The sequence below is a fragment of the Eulemur rufifrons genome, chromosome 3, assembly GCF_041146395.1.
Source record: "Eulemur rufifrons isolate Redbay chromosome 3, OSU_ERuf_1, whole genome shotgun sequence".
In the NCBI taxonomy this organism is placed as follows: domain Eukaryota; kingdom Metazoa; phylum Chordata; class Mammalia; order Primates; family Lemuridae; genus Eulemur; species Eulemur rufifrons.
The window spans coordinates 15193309-15218523 of NC_090985.1; positions in this window are offsets into that span (position 1 = coordinate 15193309).

A 25215-nucleotide genomic window follows, 5' to 3' on the forward strand; every position below is an offset into this window, starting at 1 on the left:
CTTTTATATTTGTTTTCAAATATACTACTTTAAAATGATATATTCTTACAAAATATGTAAGGGTAAAGTGAAAATACTTCCTGACCTTTTCCATGCCCAGCCTCTCCAGGGAGGTGGGCGTCTGTCCAGACCTTTTTCTATGCATTAACATAGATACATATGTAATTATAGAAATGCATAATCATTTATGTTGTTTTTAGCAATATAAATTTTACACTTCATGTATTATTCTGCAATCTGCCCTTTTCAAGTAAAAATATATCTGGTAAAATGGAATTTCTGTCAGTACACAAATATCTACCTTATCGGTTAATAGCTGAGTGGATTTTCCTGATGTGTCTGTGGCAACAGTTTGCATAACTGTTTTTCTATTGATGGACATTTAATTTGTTCCCAAATTATCACTCTTGCCATGAATACTGCACACATCCTTCTGCATACTTATTTCTCTTATTTTTCTCTATGGTGCATACTTTTTATGAGGTGCATTGCCTGTATAGCATAAAATAATTTTCAAACCAACAAGGGTATGGATAAGAACATTAGCTTGCTTTTCAAACCCAAGAACTCTATAGTGTGGCTCATCCCTTAAATCCTAACATGCAAGGGAGTATCAGGACAACTAAAAGGGAACAGCAAAGCCAAAGAAAACCCCATAAACAATAAAAACTTAACATTTTCCTCAGGAGGTTATAGAAAGTACGTTAATATGTCTGTAGTTTAGCCAAATGCATAGACGTCACGGCATTAATTGTCCAGTGGGATGTTTAGGGACAATCTACATTTAATGGAAGCATCATGAAGAACAATCACATCTCTTGGAGCAGCTGCCAGTGACAGGCTATTGGACTAGACAGATCGAGAGGCAGCCAGGTGCGATCAATCTTATGCTCTTAACACGTTATTACCAACCAATGACAACCCTGTGCAAAGATCTCCCCATAATTTACTATCTTGTCTCTTTTCTAATAGGTTTACTGTTTCATGAGAAAAGACCCACAAATCAGTTAAATAAAGTTGATTATTTTAGATAAGAAAAGTGAAATATTCTTTTTCTACCTTCCATTTTTCTTTCTCTGAATTTGCATATAAGCCACAACAGGCCCCATGTCATCTATCATACCCAAGACTCTGCTGGAACAGAAATCGCTGGGGAGAGAAAAAATGTGAAAGACCCTCTCAAGACCTCTCAATGGGGGAAAAATGTTCCTCAGTAAGTTCTCATGTCAGTAAAGCAGAGAGATGGTGATGCTGAGGTTCCCCTGTTAAATATCAGAGCACAACGTGTTATTTTGTTTAATGGAACTGCAACGTGATCCTCTTCTGAATAGACAGTTTGATTTAGAAGAAGAAAAACAAAGAAAGAAAGCAATTTGGCCATTCTTGTTCAAATTGTCACACTCACTGGAGAAGAAAATAAAATGAACACATTCTGCTTAACCCGGTGGTTGCAGAGTAAAATATCTCAATAAGAATATTTAGGAAAGAAAAAATACAAGCACAGATTCTAAAAGACAAGCTCATGGGCTTTACATAAGACTATTTGGAGAAGTATTATGACCAAAAAGAAAGAGTTGACTAAACTTCAAATAGGTAATAGATTTGATGTCTTTATCAGAGTTTTTAGATGGTCTGAAAAAGAAACAATAATGTTGCGTTGCTCTGATGGATTAACCTTAAAATCACGTTTTATCATGTGACCCTTCTATCGAAATCCCGTATGATGCCACTGTTCTCATTGGCAAGTTTCAAGTTTCTTTCTGGCACCTTCCCGCACAGGAGGAGTGGATAGCTCATTAGTGCCTTTCCCCCACACACACTTTTCTCATTGACTTCTGCCTTTTCCTACCACATTCCTTTTATTGAATTCATTCCATGTACCATGAAAAAATTAAAGCAAAAGATGATAAGGATGCAGCACAGTTTATGAAACTCTTATTTGAAAAGCAGTCATCAGATTAAGGCCTAATGTATGGTTTTATGTCACACTCAAGCAAGTGTCTTTCTTAAAGTGTTAGTGGATGTTCCTCCTTTACCAAAAGGCCCCATGATGAAGAGTTCCTGCTTGAACAGAGCCTGATGTTGAATTCCTTCTGCAACTTAGCATTGTTAGCTACAGAGGGTTGGCTCATTCAGAATCCAACTTTCCTTTGCCATTTACTGCCATAGAGTCTGGAAAAATAAAATCAACTCCCCCACCTCTGCTACAGTTAGGAATTGCCATGTGACTCAGTTCTGACCTATGAGGTATAAAGGAAGCCTGCTGGTCTCTTCAGAACCCTACTCCTGTCTGCCTGGAATGCAGAGAAAGACTGGCTGGGTAGCTGCCATCTTGTGACCATGAAGGAATTGCCGAGAGAATTTTGGAAATTTAGCCTGGGTGTTGCTGCGCTGCTGAACTGAGGACTTCGGCTGCCTACTTAATAGGCTTCTTGTAACGTAAGGGAAGCAAACGCCCCACTTCAGTTACCTTAAGGCAGATTTCTGTTACTCACAACCAAATGCAATCCCTAGACTAAATGTTACAGGCTAGAAAGATGATAGTCTAGCTGTAAAGAGTTTATAACATCTTAAGAGAAACAGGTATCTAACGAATTAACTAAAATATCAAACAGAATATAAAAATTTGTAAATTGAGATGAGCTAAGGTCCACGACATGGCAGCAGAAAGAGAAATTTTGTTTTACCATTGGGGCATGGAAAGCCCTCTCAGAAAAGATGGAGAAGACCTTAGAGCTGGGCTTTGCAAAATAAGATTTCTCCCAGCCAAAGAGGGATGGAAACCCCACATTAAAGACACAGCAAGAAGAAACGAGTGACAGCCAGAGGCACCTGTGATTAGCGACTGTCTTTAGTGAGAATGATGCCCTTGGTCGTATGTCTGATCTTGATACATTACAAAACAGCTCTCACCCCTAGCTTCTCCTAAACCACTCCCCACTCTCTTTTTTTCTGTGCTCAGTGTCCGTCTCCATTACAAATTCTTTTTCAACAAAAAGCTAGTCATTGGCTAGCTTTCAACAAGTCATTGGCTGTTGCCCTGCAAAGAAAGAGAAAATACAATAGTTTTCAACAATTGATAATATAAAAATCTAATGATCCCTTTTATACAAGTGGTTCTGAACCAAAAGTGATTCCCACTCCTCTCTGCCCCCAGGGTTGGGGGAGGACATTTGGCAATTTCTGGAGATATTTTGGATTGTCACAGTTTGAAAGGGGTGGGAGGAGTTGCTATTGAAATCTAGTGAGTAGAGGCCAGGGATGCTGTTAAACGAACTGCAGTGAACAGGACAGGTAGATCCCCACAACAAAGAATTATCCAGTTTAAAGTGTCAGTATGCTGAGGTTAAGACACCCTGCTTTTATACTATCTGATAGTGACCAGTGGAACTTCCCATGTGTGGCTTCATCTCACCAAATGAGTTCATCAAAGGGAAATGAGCAAATGTCAGCATTGTCTTGAGAAAAGACCAGTGAGTCACTGTGGGATATGCCATTGTGTTTTCTTTTTAATATTAAACTAAGTAACATTGACTAAAGCACATACAAATGTCATTTAATACTTTTAGATTCCCTTGTGCATGGAAATCCCTCTAACAAGATGCTTGATAATAAACATTTGTTTACTAGGTGAATGAAGAAACAAAGGGCCATCACACAAGGTTCCAAATACACTTCTTTTACAGTGAAGTTTGCTGGGAGAGTGATTAAACAAGGTTCTAGTTTATTAGCTGTTCAGAATTTTAAGCCCTTACATGCAACAATAACAAATTCTTAAAAACAGTTGTAAAGGCCTTGTTTACTATTTCATTCCAAAGATACTCCATGCCAACAATAATAGTGTGTTACAAAAGTAGTTTTCTTAGAAAAACTTTTTTAAAAATCATATTGAACTACAATGGGATTCAGCCTTTGCTAAGAACTGTGTTCAGCTCACAGATGGAATATTGAGAACTGTGCTAAATCACAGATGGTATATTTTTTCCTATATTTCACAAAACAGGCCATTTCTACCACTTTTTTTTTCTTTTACATTTTGCTCTTGGTAATCCTGGAGACTGAAAAAAAACTAAACCAAAAAGAAACATGGAAACATTTACTTTTAGTGCTGCTTATGATCTTACTCTTTAGTGGATGGATACACCACAGAATATTCTGTGGCGTAATTTACTTTACAAAAAAAAAACTTAGAGTGTAATTCATTTTAGGTGAGCAATTTGTTTTATGAGCCGTGTATGTTTATTTGGGGTTGCGCTGTTCTTTTATTGAGTGCAATAAAGACACTTCTTATCAATTGATTTGTTGTATCAGCAATGGGCTTCTTTCCAGATTGAAACATGGCAGCTTTTCGGAGGACATTATCCAGCATATAATTTCACCACAGATATGAATCCGGGTTCATTAGGGCCCACTTGCACTGCCTGTTATGACCTAATTTCTAGGATTCCTGCTTGATGGTGGCATTATACTTCCCTGCGCACAGTGCATAACATGGTTGTCAAATGGATTCTTTCTCTTTGATGGTTCATCACATACACAACTTTGAATTTTGCCAACTTGTATAACAACTGATAAAATCAGAAGTTCAAAAGTTCAGTTCCAACCCCATATGACATAGAAACTTTAAGTACTATAAAGCTTACACCTCTTGTGAATAATTAATTGCAATGCAGGGAAGCAACTAGAGGTATTATTAATAGATTATTATTTTAGTGGTGGTAAAACAATACCAGGAAGCAATTCTTAATCCAGATATGGACAAGTACATTTGAGTTGTACGTAATGCGAGCCACCAGCCTTCTATCAATCCTGGGTATGATGAATATTGTCTTTTGGGGCTCAGCTGACTAACTGTGATTCCCAGACCACAGGGCACCTTGAAAGATCTGTTATCAATGCTCTTATGTCAACATATGGTCACAGTTATTTGCACCTTTCCAGAATGAGAAAATCGTGCCTTGAGGACTAAATGATGCTGGTACAGATCTCACAAAAGTACATATCACAATGTCCTGGGGAACATTCGTTTGCACTTCAGTAATGTCATGCATGAAGCAGAACATAAGTGATATACGCCCACAGAAAGTAGAGCCAAGAGATTTAACAGCTGTGCAAATGGGCTCAAGAACGTAAAATCAGGAAGCTATGTCTTTAGAAAAGTATTTTTTTAAATCCCCAAATATCACATCTGGTTGCATCAAGTTGTCATTATGACATAGTATTTAAGATGATTTAATGGGTTATCGCAGAATAAGAATCTTGGAGTTTATTTAACTACTGTGCATTAACAGAATGTAGCTATTTAAAGGATGTTCTGACAAAGCAGATAAAAAGCTGTTCTTGATGTTGAATGACTTTATTATATACTTTTTTACTGTAGTCAGTATAAATATAGATATTCAAACATAAACAGAATACATAGAAAGACAAGAGTGAAAGTGGAGTTTTGTGATAGAAATTTAGAGCGAGCAGTGTATACCAAAATGTAGGAAACTATCCACAGCTGAAGATGTATGAGATATATTGACTATTTGTATGAATATGAGGGTGTCACAATACAAATGTGTCATTTATTGACTGTCTTTTATTTGCAAATCCTCAGACTGGGCCTCTGCAAGCAGAGACTGGACTTGGAAACTCTTCGTCATCCACCGTATTCACCAGACCTTGCACCAACTGACTACCACTTCTTCCAGGCTTTGGACCACTTCTTGCAAGGAAAAATATTCAATTCTCAACAAGCTGTGGAAAGGGCCTTTTGTGATTTCATCGCTACTCGCTCTCCAGGCTTCTTTGCTGTTGGTATAAACAAGCTACCGTTAAGATGGCAACCCTGTGTCAATAGTTTAGGTGCATACTTTAATTGTACTGCTTCTTGTTTGAAATATAATGAACTACACTTTTGATTCAAAATCTGACATTTCTTATATAATGACCTAAAAGAGTTAGAATGGCTTCATACAACTTATTAGGGCCAAAACAAAAATCCAGCATCCCAGTTTCCCAGTTTGTTGCTGAGTCTATCACATTGTCACATCTTTGCTGCCACTCACAGGAGCTGTTGATGTTTGCCTGGCAAAGTGTACAAAAGTCTTTCCATTGCCTTTCTTTTTCTTTTTTTTTTTTTTTTTTTTTTTTTTTTTGAGACAGAGTCTCGCTCTGTTGCCTGGGCTAGAGTGCCGTGGCATCAAGCTCACAGCAACCTCAAACTCCTGGGCTTAAGCAATCCTTCTGCCTCAGCTCCCGAGTAGCTGGGACTATAGGTGTGCACCACCATGCCTGGCTAATTTTTTTCTATATATATAATTTTAGCTGTCCAGATCATCTTATTTCTTTCTATTTTTAGTAGAGACGGGGTCTCGCTCTTGCTCAGGCTGGTCTCGAACTCCTGACCTCGAGCGATCCTCCCACCTCAGCCTCCCAGAGTGCTAGGATTACAGGCGTGAGCCACCTCGCCCGGCCTCCATTGCCTTTCTATCGCTAAAGTGAGTGTGTGTTGTCTTGGCATCTTCCTGATCTGCTAAGAACTCCTAATGAGGGGGGTTAAATGAACAAACCATCATGGTGAACAGCAAACTTTCCTCAGATTGCAATGGCTACGTAACAATATCTGAAACAAAAGAGTTTAGTCAGTGCTGGGATAAAGGGTTGTTTTCACGGACATAAGCTCCTCCAGTTCACTGTTTCATCATTCTCAAAGCAGGGCCATGTTCTAGGCAGCAAAATACAAGAAAAGACCCAGAGGAAAAGCAGGAAACAGTTTACACCAACTGCCTTGTAAGAACGGTTTCCAGAAACTTCCACACAACACAGCTTACATCCCACTGGCCAAAACTTACACTCCATGGCCACATCTAGCTGCAGAAAATGGACCAGAAAGTTCAGTTTTATTCTGAGGAATCTTGTACCCAGGAAAAATCCTACCATTATGCAAAAAGAAGACAACAGAACAACATAGTTGCTGTTGATGGTGACATGTGCATTTGCCTATGGACTTTTAACCACTAACAAGATTTTTTTCCACACTGTGTCTTTTTTTTTCACACTGTGTCTTTCATTAGTCTCAGACTCTAGCATTAAATAGCACGTAGGTTTTAACTCTTGAGCCAGCACTCATTAATTGGTAATGGCTGCTTGAGAAGGCCATTTGAGACAAAGTGTGGCCTCAATGACAAAGAGCTCTATAATCTATTAGTGATATCTGTAATGGGCACACGAAAAGGGAGTAGGGACAAATACACCTTCTTTTATATTCCTATTCTAACTTGTCATTGACTTTCAAATTAAAGTAATGGTTCTACAAGTCAAGCAGGTTAATAATAACAAATGCTACTAACACTTCTATGGCACATTACCCAAAACAGTATACGCATGCAGGTACTAATCCATCCTGTCAGCTCTATCATGAGATAATAAAGTATTTTTATGATCCCTAATTTGGATAAGGTTTAAGCAAAGCAATAGTAGACTTTCATTAAGGTCACCTAATAATAAGTGGAAGATCCAGAATTTGAATTTAATTCTTTCAATAACAATAAGATGTTATTTCCACTTCCTGTCCAATACTATTTCTACAGAAAATAAAGAATTAAATTGCTCTCTTGGTAGACTTTCTTGGATCTTTAAAATATTTGGGTACAATAAGTTAAAAATAGGAAGAAGAAGGAGCAATTGTACATTACCTACTGATGATTTTCTCCTCAAGTTTTAGGTCTTCTCTGCTGATGAATTTCCCATGGTATCCAACAAAACCAACTAAAAAAGTCATTTGATAAACCCAAAACTCAAACAAAAAATTACCTGAAAGAAAGCTTATTAGGAACTGGGTAACAGATACTGATAAAAAAAATTAGTTTCTAACTGCCTTAAGCCCACAGATGGGCAAACAAATGCATGAACCACAGTGTGCTAAGAGCTATAATAGAGGCAAGCACAAGGACTCTGATTGGTACAGGAGCTGATTGCTACCATGCCAGGGGGGGAAGAGAGTGTGCCAGAGCCACAATACAGGAGAAGAGATGGATGGGTCTTGAAGGGTAGATGGGTGATCACGAAGCACACACAGGGGAGAGCCAGCCATGTTGGGAGGAGCCGTGTGCCAGCAGGTGCCAGGGCTGGAACTGCAGCATGGCATGGCAGGTTCAGGAAAGGTGGGCAGGGTATGTGCATGACTGGAACATTCAGAGTGAACTGGGGACCAGCAGGGGAGGGAGCCAAGAGGGTGACCCTGAGAAGACTGTGGGTACCTGAACGAGACTGTGCTTCGTGGATTTTAGCCTGTACATACTGGAAAGCCACCGAAAGGGCTTTTAAAGCAGGAGAACAAAATAATCACATTGACCATTGAGAAAGACCACTAGAGAAGTTGGGCTGGAGTTACCAAGGCCAGAGGCAGTGACACCAGGGAAGAAATGAGCAGAGCCGAAACTGAGAGTATGTCCTCTGAAACCCACACTTTTCAAAGGGTTTATGAAAATCCTGGAACTGTGTGTCCCAAATGTGGGACTAAGCATGTCTCTGAGGAAAAGCTCTGGGCCTTTCTCCAGGTTCTCAATGAAGCCCATAACAAGAAAGACAATAACAACCAAAGTTTAAAAATATCTGATCTAAGCACAGGCCACTACAATGGAATAAAAAAAAAATAGAGGCAGATGTAAAAGTCTTATCAGAATGGTATATAAAAGGAATAGGATTACAAATGCAGATATTTGCATTTAATTTTTCAAAACCAAAAGAGCAAAAGTCTTAACAATAGGCCAACTATTTTTGGTTCATGTCTCATACACGCAAAGTTAAGGGATCCAGGTGTGTACAGGGGGCTTGTCACAGATATTCCGGAATGAACCACATTGTCAATATCCTATCTTTTGGCATCTTCTTGACCTTACAAGTGCTCTCTTATTTGTCGGATTTTGGTTTGAAAAGTAAATTCCCTATAAATTCAAGTTCCCGAGAAAGTGGCTAAAGGAGAATTCTAATAGCTTTTGGTGGGGAGAGAGAAGCGTTAAGAGGCATCAAATCTCAAGGTTCTAGCTATAGAAACTTAAGGATAAAATGGAGCAGTTACAGGGTAACAAAGTAAATATGGGGGAAAAATCTAGATCAGTTATTCTTAACTGTTTTAGGTGTCACAGAACCTTTGAGAAGTTGCTGAGCTATATTAATATAAACCTTCTCAAAAAACAATCCATACAATTCTCTTCTTACAAAACCATACATACAATTTCAAGAGGTTCACAAAACCCTTGGAGTGCAAGGACATCGGTGTGACCCTGGACACCAGCTTAAGACCCCTTAGTCTCAAACATTCTTCTATCCCTCAATGAAAATTCTATTATCATAATGTCTCATCTAAATTAGCCCCACTAATGTTGACTTTATCTGGGTTTCATTGATCCTATTCACTCTGCAATTAATTTCACCTTTCCTGTGTGCATACAACCTCCGTCAGCGGTAAAATCACAAAGTCTAAAAGGAGACTTATTCCAATTTTCACTAAATTGAACTGTCACCCAAACAGCATACAAACTCTCAAATGTATTTATAAACCTGGAATAGAAAATTTTGTACTATTCTGTCATTTCATAAAATGAAATGCTGGTATCTCAGCATTTCATTCCAGATACCCTCAGTGCTGGTATCTGGTCGTGAAACCAGATATTTGAATCCTAGTCTGCTATGTTGTTACATGTATGTTCTTTAACATTCTTTCTACAACAAAGATCAATACATTTATTTGGAAATTATATTAACTTTCTTTCAGAATAAGTCCAAACCCAGCAACAGTCTTGTTTTCTTAATGGACTAGGAAAAATAATTTGAAGGGAAAAAATAACGGCAAATTCTATATTGCTTCTTTTTTCTCCCACATTGCAGTTACTGCAAACCTTTGATTAGACCTCTAAAAGAGACCACGCATTCAATAATTTGAAGCAAAAGGTTAATGGTGTTGTTACAACTATTATCCCTTTTAAAATCATTATCCTCTTGTTTTTTATGGCTGTATTACCTTCACCTTTCCATGAACCCACTTTGCCAGCTGTTTCTCTCTGTCATAAAGTTTGCTGAACATCATCATAGGAATAGGATAAATGCCATGTTTTATCAATCAAGCCTAAGGGAATTTGAGGCTTCTTATAACTACAACTGTAAAGGGAGTTTATTACCAGTTTCTGTTTTGATTTGTAAATTGTCCTTAAGTAAAATACACACCTGATGCCAATGTCTAGAATGTTAAAATGCAAGATGGTCTACTACAAAAATATGCATCATAAAATTTGATAGGTTGACAAATGAGAAAGCTAAAAATTATTGAGGAACACATACAGGTGCGCCTCCTGGGCTAGCCTGCACCTGCCGACATCTCCATCCCTACCCACACCTAAATTCCATGACCCCTCACTCCATACCATGCCAGCACTCCAGGGAATATATGAACATAGGACAGGTGCTTTTAAATCCCACAAGGCTACTTAGAATATCTCAACACAGTTCAAATATTGATATAATGAAGATATTATTATTTAATCATAATGCAATAAAATTAAAAATTTACAATATAAGTCCCAACATACCATCATGCCTTGGGGACTAAAAATCACACTCCTAAATCAGAACCATTATGAAATATTTATGACTAAATGACAGCAAATATTAAAATTTGTAGGTTACAGATAAACTAGTACTTCAGGAAATTTTGTAGCCTTAATAAGAATTTTAAAAGATTGAAAATAAAGGAACAAAATATTTAACTGAAGCAGACATAAAAAGAGCAAGAAAAATCCAGATAAGGTCTTGGACAAGGAATAAGAATAAGGATAAAGTTTAATACATTAAAAAAATAGAGATGAACAACAAAACCAAAATCTAGTTCCTTGAGAATATGAGTACTATTAATAAATCTCTAGCAAAATTGATTAAGAAAAAAGCAGGGAAATTATAAATTAGTGTAATTAGGAATGTAAAAAACTATAGATAAATTATAACTTAATACTATAAACAATTTTGTGCTAATACATTAAAAATCATACAAAATGTAAAATTTTCTAAAAACTATTTTAATCACCAAAACTACTCAATAACAAATAAATCTAAACAGAGAAGCAACCATTGAATAATTTCAGTCATCAATCAAAAAATATCACTCCCCAACCGATTGCACAGAATAATTGTACCAAATCCACAAAGCCAAAAAAATAAACAAAAACAAAAACTCTGTGTTTTAACAAACATTTTTCAGGATAGAAGAGAGGAAACCACTCCAACTCATTTTATAACAATGCTACAACCCTATGCCAAATCAGCCAAGGGCAATGCAAAAAGAATTTAAAGACCCAACTCATTTATAAGAACAGGTACAAAAATAGTAAAATAGTACCAAGTCAAGTCCATTAGTGTACAAAAACAATACATCATGAATAAGAAGGGTTTATATTAGTAAGGTAAAGATATTTCAAAATTATAAAACTGACCAACCCTAAAAGTAAAGGACAAAATAATCATTATCTCAACAGATGCAGAACAATTTTAAATAACATTTATTATTATAAAATCTTTTGGAAAAGTTATAATAAAGAGAAACATTCTTAACCCAAAGATGACATCATTCTTAACATCAAAATTTTCAATGAATCCAAATAAATTCTGGAAAAGGGCAAGAATTACTGCTATTGGCACCACTGTATAATATTATACTAGAAATTCTAGCCTATGAAAATGTGATAAGAAAAAGAAGCAAGGAGGCTTAACGAAAGGCTTTAAAATAAAATAATTATTTACATCAAGAGTCTGCAAAATAAGGACCATGGGCCAAATCAAGCTCTACTGGGCCAAATCCAGCCATACACATTTGTCTGCATATTGTCTATGGCTGTTTTTACCCTAAAAGTCAGAGCCTGCATGAGCTTCAAAGACAAATATATTTACCATATGACCCTTTAAAAAAACATTGGCACATTCCTGTTCTACATAACAAATCAAACAGAATCCACAAACAAGTAAAATGAATAAAAGGTAGCACAATTTCTGGGCTCAAGAGCAATGTACAGAAAATCACCAACATCTTTATATACCAGCATAATCAACTTGAGAGCTGTTGCAAAAGAAGTAGGTCTCAGTAGTGGGCTTAAAATATTCAGTAAACCATGCTGTAACAGATGTGCTGTCATCTAGGCTTTATTGTTTCATTTATGGAGCACAGAGTATATTTGGCATAATTCTTAAGAGCCCTAAGATTTTCAAACTAGTAAATGAGCATTGGCTTCAACTTAAAGTCACCAGAAATATTAGCCCCTAACAAGAAAATCAGCCCATCCTTTGAAGCTTTGAATCCAGGCATTGACTTTTCCTCTCTACCTATGAAAGTTCTAGAGGACTCACCTCTTTCAGCCTTCATGGAATTGAAGAGAGTTTGGACCTTGCTCTGGAATAGGCTTTGATTTAAGACAATGCTGTGGCTGGTTTGATCAGAAGACAGAAATAGAAATCCAGACCACCAAAATTTATCAATAATAAAGCTGTTTTGCTTTCCTACCTTTTGTGTGTTCACTGGAGTAGCATTTTTAATTTTTTTCAAGAACTTTTCCCTTGCATTTACAACTTGGCTAACTGTTTGGTACAAGAAGCCTAGTTTTGGGCCTATGTCAGCTTTCGACATGCCTTCCTTACTAATCTTAATCATTTTTAGCCTTTGATTTAAAGTGAGAGACTCGTACTCTTTCTTTCCTTTGAACAATTAGAAGCCACTGTAGAGTTATGAATTAACCTAATTTCAATATTTTTCTGTCTCAGGAAATAGGGAGGCCCAGGGAGAAGAAGAGATGTGGGGGAATGGCTGGTCAGCGGAGCAGTCATGGTACACTATTGTAAGTCAAACCATCGTAAGTCAGAGACTGTCTGCTGTTTTGCCAGCATTTAATGCATTTTTGTATAAGATTTTTTTAACTTATGATCGACTTATCAGAACATAACTCCATCATAAGTCAAGAGCATCTGTATATATTTTTGCATTTTAGTAATTGTTATAGGGAGTAAAATATATATCCTTGCCATTTTAGTCTATTAGAGTTAACGTTGTACCACTTCACGTAACAGGTAGAATGCTGTAACAGTGTAAGTCCATTTGTCACCTCTATCCATTATGCTATAGGGGTTTGCTTATTTATATATTTATTTGAGAAAACATCTCACTCTATCCTCCCAGGCTAGAGTACAGTAGCATAATCAAAACTCACTGCAGCCTTGAACTCCTAGGCTCAAGCAATCATTCTGCTCCAGCCTCCTGAGTAGCTAGGACTGCATGCATATGCTACCACACCAAACTAATTTTTTTTTTTTAATTTTTTGTAGAGATGAAGGTCTCGCCATGTCTCCAGGCTGGTCTTGAACTCCTGCCCTCAAATGATACTCCTTTCTCAGCTTCCCAAATTTCTGGGATTACAGATGTGAGCCACTATACCTGGCCACTATATGTTTAATATACATTACATCTATACATCTATACATATTTTGAACCCCACAAGACAAAGTTACAATTTCTGCTTTACAGTCATATTTATTTTTTTAAAAAGATTAAAAATAGTCTTATATTCATTCTCACATTGCTAGTGCTCTTCATTCTTTCCCAGTATTCTACGTTTCTTATTTTTCTTCTTCAAATATAAGACTTTCCTTGAATATATCTTGTAGTGCAGGTCTGATGATGAAAGTTATCATATATTTCTTTTTTCTTAAAAGAATTATTAAACAAATTCTGAATAAAGAATTCTGAATGACCAGTTTTTCTCCCCCAATACATTAATGACATTGTTCCATTGTCTCCTGGTCTCCATTGTTTCTGATGGAAAGTCAGCTGTCATGCCAATCATTTTTCTCCTATCTATAATGTTTCATTTATTTATGGATACTTTCAAGCTCTTTATCCTTGATCTTGAACAAGTTACTTTGTGAACCTAGACTGAGTTGCTTGAATACGTAAATTTATATCTTTCACCAAATGTGAAAAGATATGAGTCATTATTTCTTCAACAACTTTTCATCTCTTTTTAATCTTTACTCTCCTTCTAGGATTACAGTTACATTAATACTAGATCTTTTCATAGTTCCTCAAACATCTCTGAAGATTTATTCCTTTTTCCTGCTTCTTCTTTCCTCTTTATTCTTCACATTGAATAGTTTCTGTTGGTCTATTTACAAGCCCACCAATTATTTTCTCTGTCTTCTTCATTCTGCTATTAAGCCTATCCAGTGGATTTTCCGGATACTCTATTTTTCAGTTCTAAATTTTCATTATTATAGCTTCCATTTTTATGCTAAGACTTCCTATCTTTTCAATGATTATGAAAAGTGATATATAACTATTGATTATATATAAGCATAATTATAATAGCTGCTTTAAAATCCTTATCTATTAATTTAAAATCTTTGCTAATAATGAAAATATTTATTTTCTCTGGGTCAGTATCCATTGATTGTCTTTCACTTGAATATGGGTTATGTTTGCTTACTTCTAAGTATGTTCTCTAATTTTGAAATTTCCTAGACATTGTGAATGATATATTATAGAGAAAGTGGATTCTAATGTGTTTACCCAAAAAGCATTTTTGTTGTTGTTTTAGAAAACAGTTAATGTGGCTGCACTGAAACTACAAACTCTATCTCCTCTGCATTGTACAGCAACTAAAATCTCAATTCAATTTTTTAGTGTCAGTTGGACTGCTTAAAGTGAGTCCTAAGCCTGTGTGGTTAGCCCAACATTAACAAAGTTTATAAGTTTATATATAGAATTTAGGGCTCTGCCTCTCTGTTTTCCTCATTTTCTGTATTCCCACCTCACTTCCCAGCTTCTGAGGTTGCTCCCAACTATGTTCTCTGGTTATTCAAGACAGTTTAACTATGGGTTTTCTATCTAAATTTTAAAAAGCTCCCAGCACGTCTCAAAGTGGAAACTTCTCTCAAACTAGGAACACCATAAAATGTGGAATATTCAGTCAGTGCCTCTCTGTTCTTCTAAATGTCAATTCTGATACAGTTTCTGCCTGCTTTTATGAGCTCTCTGGTGGCTGCACAGAGTTTTAAAAAATATTTATTTATTTATTTTTTCTAGCTCATTATGGGGGTACAAAAGTTCAGGTTATATATATTGCCCATGCCTCCCCATTCCCCGAATCTGAGCTTCAAGTGTGTCCATTCCCTAGACAGTGCACATCGCACTCATCATATTTTATTGAGAGTTTACATTGCTGTTCTACAGAACAGACCATGCAATAATGCTACCCCCATCATACCACTATCAGAATAACATCCATAAAACACAATATAAACTGAAACTTATTTGGTAACTTACCTGACTTAAATTCCTATGGAACTTTTACAGTCTTTATCACATTTTACACACACAAAGTATGATGTAAATAATAAATAAATATTAATTGCTTTGATAATAGAGTACTTATCTAAATCTTGATAGAAGTGTTTGGTAATAATCAGTATATTCATGGTATTATACTTTCAAAAATATAGAAAATCAACAATAATGAAACACATCTATACCCAAGTGATACAGGCAAGTGATTGAGAAGTTGTATCTATTTCATAGAATGCATTTGAAAAAAATAACATATATAAAAAGAACTAGCCTAGTGTGTAATTTACAATAGGTACATAGTAAACCGTGATGTCCTTACCCCATTTGAAAATGATTAGGAAGGCAGTGATATTAGTTGGAATCAGGCAAATGGAGGCAAATTTTTAGTTCTTCCTGTCAGATTAAAATGCTTATTTCTTTGGCAAACTGTCCAGTCACAATATATTCAATAACTCTTATGTCTTAGATTCTCAAATTTCCATTGCCCCCTTGCTCAGTGACTATTTTGGTTATTTCTGGATTTCCCAACAAAATGTGGTGTAGATAAATAATAGATATGTTGAGTTTTATTTTATTTAGTATGTAAAGAACAAATAAAGGATGAAAGGTGAAAGGGAAGTGAGAAAAAAGGAAAGTCAATAACTATATTTTAATTTATTATGATAGTCATATTTACTGAATTCAAATTTATTTTAATTTACTGAGTATTTATAATGTGCTAAACACTGAAATAAAAATATAATTTGCCAATATTTTTCACCACATCCCTGTGAAGAAGATATCATTACTATTTATAATTTATATGTGAAGAAACTGAGCCTTGGACAAGTTAATGACTTTCACAAGTTACACAGCTAGGCATTTGGTGGGGATCCAAACTCAAGCAGTTTAATTCCAGAGCATACTCTCTTAATCCTCACCTTATGAAATAGGTATACTCTCGATATTATTGGACATAATATTATTATCTTCATTATCCTAAGATGTGGAAATAGAAGGTTGGAGCTATTTAGTGAATTCACAAGGCTAGGTTCTGGGATTCCAATAAGAATGTTGCTAAAGTCCATATTATTCCTACTGTACCAACTATGATCCAAAACTTGAATGATGCCAGTAGTGGGAAAATAAAAAGCTTTAAATATTAATTATTCAGCAAACATTGTGATTTGGGGTAGAACAGACCTTCAGAAATGTCAATAGACTATACATAATTAATCAATTTATCAAAGTCAAGAATTTAAATATTTAAACATTTATACCACTGAAATGTAGGTAGCAAACACCACAATCACTAACACTATTGATAATACACTAAATTTCTACCCCTCAATTGACCTAGTTCTAATAATTTTCTATAAAAAATGCAGGTTGGGGAGTCTCTGCAGAGAAATTACAGGCAGGGAGGCAACCAGGTTACTGGTTCTCAATCTCCAAAGCTGTTTCCTCCGTCACATTAACTTTTTTTTTTTTTTTTTTTTGAGACACAGTCTCACTCTGTTGCCTGAGCTAGAGTGCTGTGGCGTCAGCCTAGCTCACAGCAACCTCAAACTCCTGGGCTCAAGCGATCCTTCTGCCTCAGCCTCCCGAGTAGCTGGGACTACAGGCATGTGCCACCACGCCCGGCTAATTTTTTCTACATATATTTTTAGCTGTCCAAATCATTTCTTTTTATTTTTAGTAGAAACAGTATTGTGTAAATGAAGAAATATGTAGTTAGATTAATGGTATAGAAGAGAAATTTCAAACTAAGCATATATTTTGGGGAAAAAAGACAGGCATTTCAAATTAGTGACTAAAAGTATATACTAAACATAAAATTAGATTCCTACCTCACAATATGTCCAAAAATTTTATCTATACTTGAATGCCTAAATACAAAACACAATACTTTAAATAAAACTATAGAATATTTAAATAAATATATGACAATATCTGCTATGGTTTGAATGTCTCTCCTAGAATTTATGTACTGGGAACTTAATCCCCAATGCAACAGTATTGGGAGGTGGAGCCCAGTGCGAGGTGTTTAGGTCATGAGGGCTCTGCCCTCATTGATAGATTGATGTCATTCATTATAAAAAGGGCTGGCAGTACTGCACTACTTTTGTGATTAAATATTTTCTAGAAAAAGAAAAACAATGAAGTTTATTCCATGAGTGGTCTCTCTGATCAGAGAAAAAAATGTAGTTAATTCATGCAACTTTTTCTAATAATGGCAGTGGCATTAAACTTCTTAATTTGCGTATTAGTGTTAATAAAAGAAAGTTTATAGTTCATATTAAAAATTGTTTGTGTTTCTAACAAGAAGCCATAAGAAAAATTAAAATATAACCTTGTAAAAAAAGAAGTAAGAAGACTACATCTTGCCTTGCCAATCATCCATCAAATTTAATTTCCACAATGTTTATTTTTATTTTTAATTTATTGTCAACTCAGAAAAGTTATCTTTTTTCATTGTTTAATTATAGAGCAAAAAATCTAGTCATTGCCTAAACTGTGGATACTGGTTCTTCTCATCATGGCACAGAATTAAACTAACCATATAATTTATTATTAAAACCAAGACTTTCTGATGGTAAAAGTTGGCCCTATCAGTAATTACACCAGGACAGCACGCACTAACTAGGGCTATCCTGGAAAAATTACGATGGAAGATAATCCCACATGGAAAGCTTTTGATGATCTGCCCTTTTCCATAGTCTGCTTTCCCACCAGTGTTTCCTTAGACCTCAGGTTCTAGGAATTCCAAATTATTTTCAATTTCTAAATTACACCATGCTGCTTGCACTTCCAAGGCTTTGCATAGTGAAAGTCCTCTGAATGAAATGCCACTGAGTGCTTCGGAAACTCCAACTGAGCTTTAAACCCCCGGTTTAGGAGGCATCTCTTAGAGAAAACAATGTTAACACCCTTCCATTGTTGGCCATTCTCTTTACTTAATCTTGGATCAGTCATTGAGCGTATCTACCATGCCCTACGCCACAAGGCTATTCAAGATAAACATGAACTCTATGTTCTGAAGCTTACAATATGTGAAAACTCTTGACCTTAAAAATGCTTCCATTATTATGATTATTTCACTGTGTTACAACTACCCGTCCCATTCCCTTGCAGAACTGCTAGCCCCTTGAGGACAAGTTATTTTAGTTGACCTGTTTGTGTTTGGTAGCATCCTGCCTCTCCTTTGAGGAATTAGTCCTCCATCATTGCACAATCTTAGTAGTTGTTTCAGTAAACTGTTTCTATATTACAAACCATGCCAAAACCGAGTGGCCTAAAACATTAATTTAGCCCACAGGTCTGTGAGTGGACTGTGAAATTCTGCTGACATGGGCTGGCCTGGCTGCCCTTGGGTGATCATCTATGAGTCTGCAGTCACCTGCAAGGTTGACTGGAGCCTGGCTCTCTGTGGTGGTTTTAAAATGTGTCTGAAAATTCTTTCACACAGCTCCCTTCTAAAAGGGCAGTCTAATTCCCCTCCCCTTGATTGCAGCCAAACGTGGCGACTCATTTCTAATAAATACAGTGGGGCAGAGTGAAGGTTGGGACGTAAGAGCCACTGCCACTTTCAGCTGGCTCTCGTGGATTGCTTGCTCTGGGAGACTCAGCCATTGTGCTGTTAAGACACTTAGGCAACCCGAGAGGCCCTTGTGGGGCATAATCGAGGTCTCCAGCCAATGGCCCATGTGCCAGCTACATGAAGGAGTCACCTGGACAGCAAATCCTACCACCTCAGATGATTCCAGCCTGGCCAGCGCCTTACCTGAAACTGTCTGAGAGACCCCAAGCCAGAACTGCTCAGCTAAGCTGCAACTGGATTCCTGACCTTCAGAAACCATCTGAGATAAGAAATGCTGACTATGATTTTAAGCCACTGAGCGCTGGGAGTAATCTGATGAACAATAATGAATAATGGATACACTGGCAGAGATGATCTCAGCCGGGGCAACTCATCACTGTGGCCTCTAATCTTCCATCATCCTAGTTCAGGTTTATTCTCATAGCTTTCCAGGTATGTATGTCAGGTTCTTCAGGGAAACAGAATCAATAACATATATATATATGCATATATATATATATATATATATATATGCCACAGTTCGAATGTGTCCCCCAAAAAGCATGTGTTGGAAAGTTAATCCCCAATGCACAATGTTGGGAGGTGAGGCCTAATGAGAGGTGATTAAGCCATGAGGGTGGAGTGAATTAATTAATGATGTTATTGGAAGAGTGGGTTTGTTATAAAAGGAGGAGTGCCGTCCCCTTTTACTCTTTCTCTCCCCTTCTCTTTGCCCTTCCACCATGGGATGACACAGCAAGAAGGCCATCTCCAGATGCCAGCCCCTTGATATTAGACTTCCCAGCCTCCAGAACTGTGAGCCAAGACATTTCTGTTCATTATAAATTATAAATTACCCAGTCTCTCACATATTCTGTCATAGCAGCACAAAATGGACTAAGACTGCGGGGGGCGGGGCTGGGGGTGAGTGTGTGTGTGTGTGTGTGAGAGAGACAGAGAGAGAGAGAGAGAGAGAGAGATTTATTACGGAAATTGGCTTACGTGATTAAGGAGGCTGAGAAGACCTTAGCAGCACTGAGCATGTAGCTGCATGGTTTCCCTAGGAAGTATTCCTAATGAGCACTGGTGTCCCTTACAAGAGGTGTGAACCAGAAGATGCCACAAACAGAGCACTGCAAGATCCCTCAGAACATTGCTAGCATTTAAAAAATACCTTTTAAAACTCTTTAAGCTTCCTTAAGGACTAATATAATACAAATGCAAAGCACTAGCAATTAACGTGATGACAACTACCCTAAAATGTTATTTTCTGCAAAGGCTGAATTGTCTAGCAGCCTTTCCATGTGGCAGTGCTGCTGTCTGCCAGGGCTATCATATGCCAGGAGAGGCCAAAGATGTTGGCAATTGGACCAAATATTCATATTTAGGCTATGAAGGCAACTGTCTCATGCCTCCCGCTTTCCACTGACATATGGCAGCTTCGGGCCGCTGTGCTATTCGCTCATCTATTGCAGTAGAGTTTTACAATCACTCCAGGCATGAAAGACTTAATGAATTCCGATTTCTGCTGGTCATGTTTCCTTACTAATCCACTACACCAATTGGGGATGACAGAAGGTATCAACTCCCTTCTCGGGTATTTAAACAGTGAGCAGTCATCTATATGCAGAAAGAGTGCCCGTGAACTTTGGAGAACTTTGCTTATGCAGACCTGAGAGTGTGGATGCTGCACAATCAGAAGCCTCCCAGAGATATTTATCCAGTCTATGTTCAGCAGCTTTTAAAAGAAACTCATTAGCAATTCTTTCCATTCTTTCCAACAGTTTCAATCAGGGACAGGCTTGGGCACCTGGCAATAGAGAGTTTGCCATCGTGGTTAAGGGCACAGCCTTTTAACTAAGAAACTGTGTGTTCTAGTCTCAGCTGTACCTCTTACTATCTGGGCAATCTAGGGCAAGTTTCCCCATGGGGAAAATTGTGTCAAAAATCGAAAATGCCTCACAGGGTTATTCTGAGAATTAAATGTCACGTATGTAGTCCACTTAGTCCAGAGCTTGGAACATAGGAAGCACTCAAAGACTAATTGTTACACTTTTACTATTAGAATTTCTAATACTAATACTGGTACTACTACTACTAATTTAACATGCCAGCAGCTTCTAGGGCTGGAATAGCAACACCCAGGGACATTTGACTCACCAAATCCCAGCAGCAGAGCTAATGCTGGTCCCCATGGGGTTAGCATCAGCCCCCCAAGGGCAGCAGTCTGGGAAGGTAGGACAAGATGCTGAGGCTCAGAGTCCAAGGTCAACACCAGACACTGTGAGCATCTCACCTTCGTACTCCATCTGGGTTGCACCAGGAGTATCAGAAGCAAAGTCAGACCTCAGAAGAAGACAGGCAGGAATTCAACTAAGTTTCAGCAGGGAACTGGAGCAGATGCCTTGACTACGGCAAGAAACAAGACAACCAGAAGGGCTGCAGACTGGTGTCCATCAAACACCCAGAGCTCTGTCCACACTGCACTGCCTTGGGCGGTGGAAACTCTCCGGATCGCTTCAATCAGCAGAAAGGAGTAAGCTGCACTGTGTTACCAAGATTGGCTCTGCAGCAGACTGAAGGCAGTGCCCTAATGTGAGCTGTTCCTTGTTTGTAGGTATGAAAGCATCTCTTTTTCTGAGCTGAAGGAAAAAATACAATTGACCAAAAAATGGAAATACATAGAGGCCACAGTGATGGCACATCTGGCACAACCACCGAGTGTTCCAAGAGGGAGCGGGCTGATTACAGGAGTCAACATCTGGCAAGTCAGGCACCCAACTCTTCGGCAGATGTAGCCAAAGGACCCTGGCACTGTTGCATTCTATATTTTTATCCTATTGGTGGGATTTAACATGAGTCCAAACTGATTCACCATCTCTGGTTTGAAAACAGATTGAAGCTGAGGGGTGCTGAGGGTAGGAAGAAGGTTTCTTATGTCAGAAACAATAAGAGTCTCTCAGAGGTGTGCCAAAGTCTTTGGGTTCATGAGACTGTTCCCATGTAGCCAGAACTAAGTCCATCCCAGCCAAGAGGAGAAGGAGAGTGGGAAGGAGAGGAAACCAGTGAAGAAATCTGGGAAGAAGCAGAAATTTGGAGCATGAGGAGAGAAAGACTTTCCATTTGACTTTGACTCTTATGACATATTTTGCCATTATTTCCTTCATTGTTTTCTTGTCTTCATTATTAGTTTCACTTCATCATTTGTAGTTTTGAGATCAAACTCACTCAGCTGTGCTAAGGTGTACCAATGACAGTGACATTCTTTAGGTCAGAATTACAGGTGGAAGCTGCTGTTCTCCCCTGGGAACCAGAGAGTAGTGGCTGGAGCAGGTAGACAATGCAGAACAAGAGGAGAAAAATGAAGGTTTTGGGGAGCACTCAGGACCACCCCTCCTCAACCTGTAGGTTTTCTTTCTTAAAAACTGTGTGTGCCTTTGTGTGGACATGAATTTTATGAAGGTGGGTGTTTACTCAGTGGTTCCTAAAAGATTTGGTTTTGGTGGCTTCCTTTGATAATCCTCTGAAAGGGATGAAGCTGCTTCCCCTCTCACCTCAGCCCCCAAATATAGAGACCCACATAGCCTCAAAACTTGGCATACTGTTTCCAGTGCTTATGATATCGCGGACCTCAGGTTAAGAACTCACACTTAGTGTCTTTCATATACTTTTAGTTCTTTGACCCTATAGCTTTAAACACTGACCCTACCATTGTTTCTAAATAAATAAAGGTTATCAGGTAGCCTTCAATTGATTGAAAACAATGAAAACTAACTCATGTTTCAGACAATGAGTGTTTGGAGCCATTGTCTTCACTCTGGACGTGCACATTGGAATTACCTGGAAAGCCCAAGCATCTGTGTTTTTAAAAGCTCCCCAGGTGATTCTGAAGCCTGGATACAGAACCACCATTCCAGAGGGCTTCTACCCTGAGCTGCATCTGGGTTAAGCAATAATCATCACTCTGCCTTCCCCTGCCAGGTCCCTCTCAGAGGCTCTGCTGTAGGAGACCTGGTGTTCCCAAGCCTGAGAAGTGTGGGAGGGGGAAGAAGCAGGAATTCTAACCATGTCTTTTTCACTCAGGCACAATTCTGTTTAAGTTCTAATCATGAAACCTGAAAAAAACACTAATAAAACCCAAGTCTAACCAACACCTGTCAATAAGCCACAGATCTTTGCCTCAGGCCCTCCCACCTTGGACAGAAGTCCTCTGACCTCTCTCTTAATGCCTTTTACCACTTGTGGTTGTGAAGCTTCAGGTGAGTCACTTGGTGTTTAGTAAACAGGGTCAGTATCACAAAGATGCCTGCCCGTAACTCTACTTTGGACCTGGATGTGTGCATCACTTCCACATGCATTTTAAGAGGAGATGGATTTTTCTAGTCAACACTTAAAGTAAATTACTTCTTTGAAAATCACTGAGAAATAAATTTGAAACTCATGCGTAGTGGCAACAAATGCAATGAATTATTTAATTGGCAGTCTTAAAGCTCGTCTTGGTAAACAGTTCATTACTTCTAATAGCTTCTTTACTAAAAACTCTCTTAGCTGTTTTCAAGGATTAGAATGAATGGTGGCTACATCCTGGTGAATGGTTAGCATCTGGCTTCTCTTTTAGAATGCTCAAATCAGCCACCACTTGGGTGCAGAACCTATCTAGACATGATACTTTGGGAAAAAAAAAAACAAAAAAACAGTGTCTCAGCAATAAGGGTTCCTTCAATAAAATGTTAGTTCCTACACCATAAACCACTGTGTTCAGTTTTAAAGAACTTCTGGCTCAGAGTCAAAATTATAATAATTAAACCTCCTTATTAACAATAATTAAAATGCCTCTGCCAGCCTGAATTCAATGAATAAATGAAAAGGATTATTTCTACCCTGCTAGGAAGAGCAGAGGAATATTGGACCCAATACAACTGAGATGTCTTCATTGTTTCCCTAAGTAATCGACGATGATATCGTTGCTTGAGGCAAGAAACCAAGGCTGTACATCAGTCTCCAATGTCTTTGAAAAGCAGTGTCCTGTGATGCTCAGTTTCATGAAAGACATCAGACACCTGGTTTTGAGTGAGTGTCCTGGATGATTACCCGGGATCTTTATGACATGTCTTTATGGAAAGTAACCTCCCCAAGAACCTCTTTAAAACACACACAAATCCAGTAAATCAAAATCCTGAAATTCTTCACAGGACATAAATGATATCTGAAGCTCCCTTTAAATATTATAATAACAAAATGTGATTTCAATGTGAGCTAATAAAATACACTTCTTCTCTACATCTCAGTAAGAACACTTTTTCTTTCCCACAGAAAAAAAAGAAAGACTGCCAGAAATGCCATGATTAACAGCTACAGTTGCATGAAATACACATACGTGAACCTATGTGTTCTCACTTAATAAGTTATGGTCAGCCTAACTTTGAGGATACTGAGGCTTATAGAGTCCAAGGAGCTTGTCCAGGTCATGCCATCAGGAAGTGGCAGCACCAGGAGACTACAAACCAGGCCTATCAAACTCAAAGTGCATCTCCACCATCATCACCTTACCACTACCACCAACAAAGACCTCTCTTTACCGAGCACGTTATGTATAGCAGGCATCTTCCATGCAATATTCCATTTTCCAGGACAAATACAAAACAAGAAAGGCATTAGCATCTGAAGCCTAGAGAGAGTAGGCCCTTTCTCAATTTTATGATACATACAAGTGCTAGAAGTAAAGTTTGAACCTAGGAACCTAAAGCCCCCCCTTGCTCTTTTCACTGCCCCGGTGATCATATGCAGCAGAGACCTGCTTCCCACAAACCTCCGAACTGCACACAATAAGCCCTGCTCATCAGTGTGCAGCCCTGTAGCTGATGCTAAATGCCAACAGTGCCACCATCCTGGCATGTGACATAGGAAGCTGGAAGCCTTCTCTGTCTAGCCTGATATTGTTCCCTTTTAAACCCAAGGGGTTCAAAGGACATTGAGATGTTAAAATTTGGAAGATGTGAGTAGATTTATAATTTTCATACCTTTATGCCTTGTTTTCCCCATTAGCCTGAGATCTACTTGATCCTTGAAAAAAACCCTTAGGAAGCTTTATACCTGAGCCCTGTATTCTAATAGATGTGGTCCACCAAGTGCTGAGGTACAGTATCCGTATACAAAAAGCAACAGTTTTCCTCTGCACTAGCTATAACCAGTTCAAAAATGTCAAGGAGAAAAGAAAGCCTGTTTAATTCAAAATGTGAAAAAAGTTATAAAGTAAACCTAACCAGAAAGGTGCAAGACTTATATGAAGAAG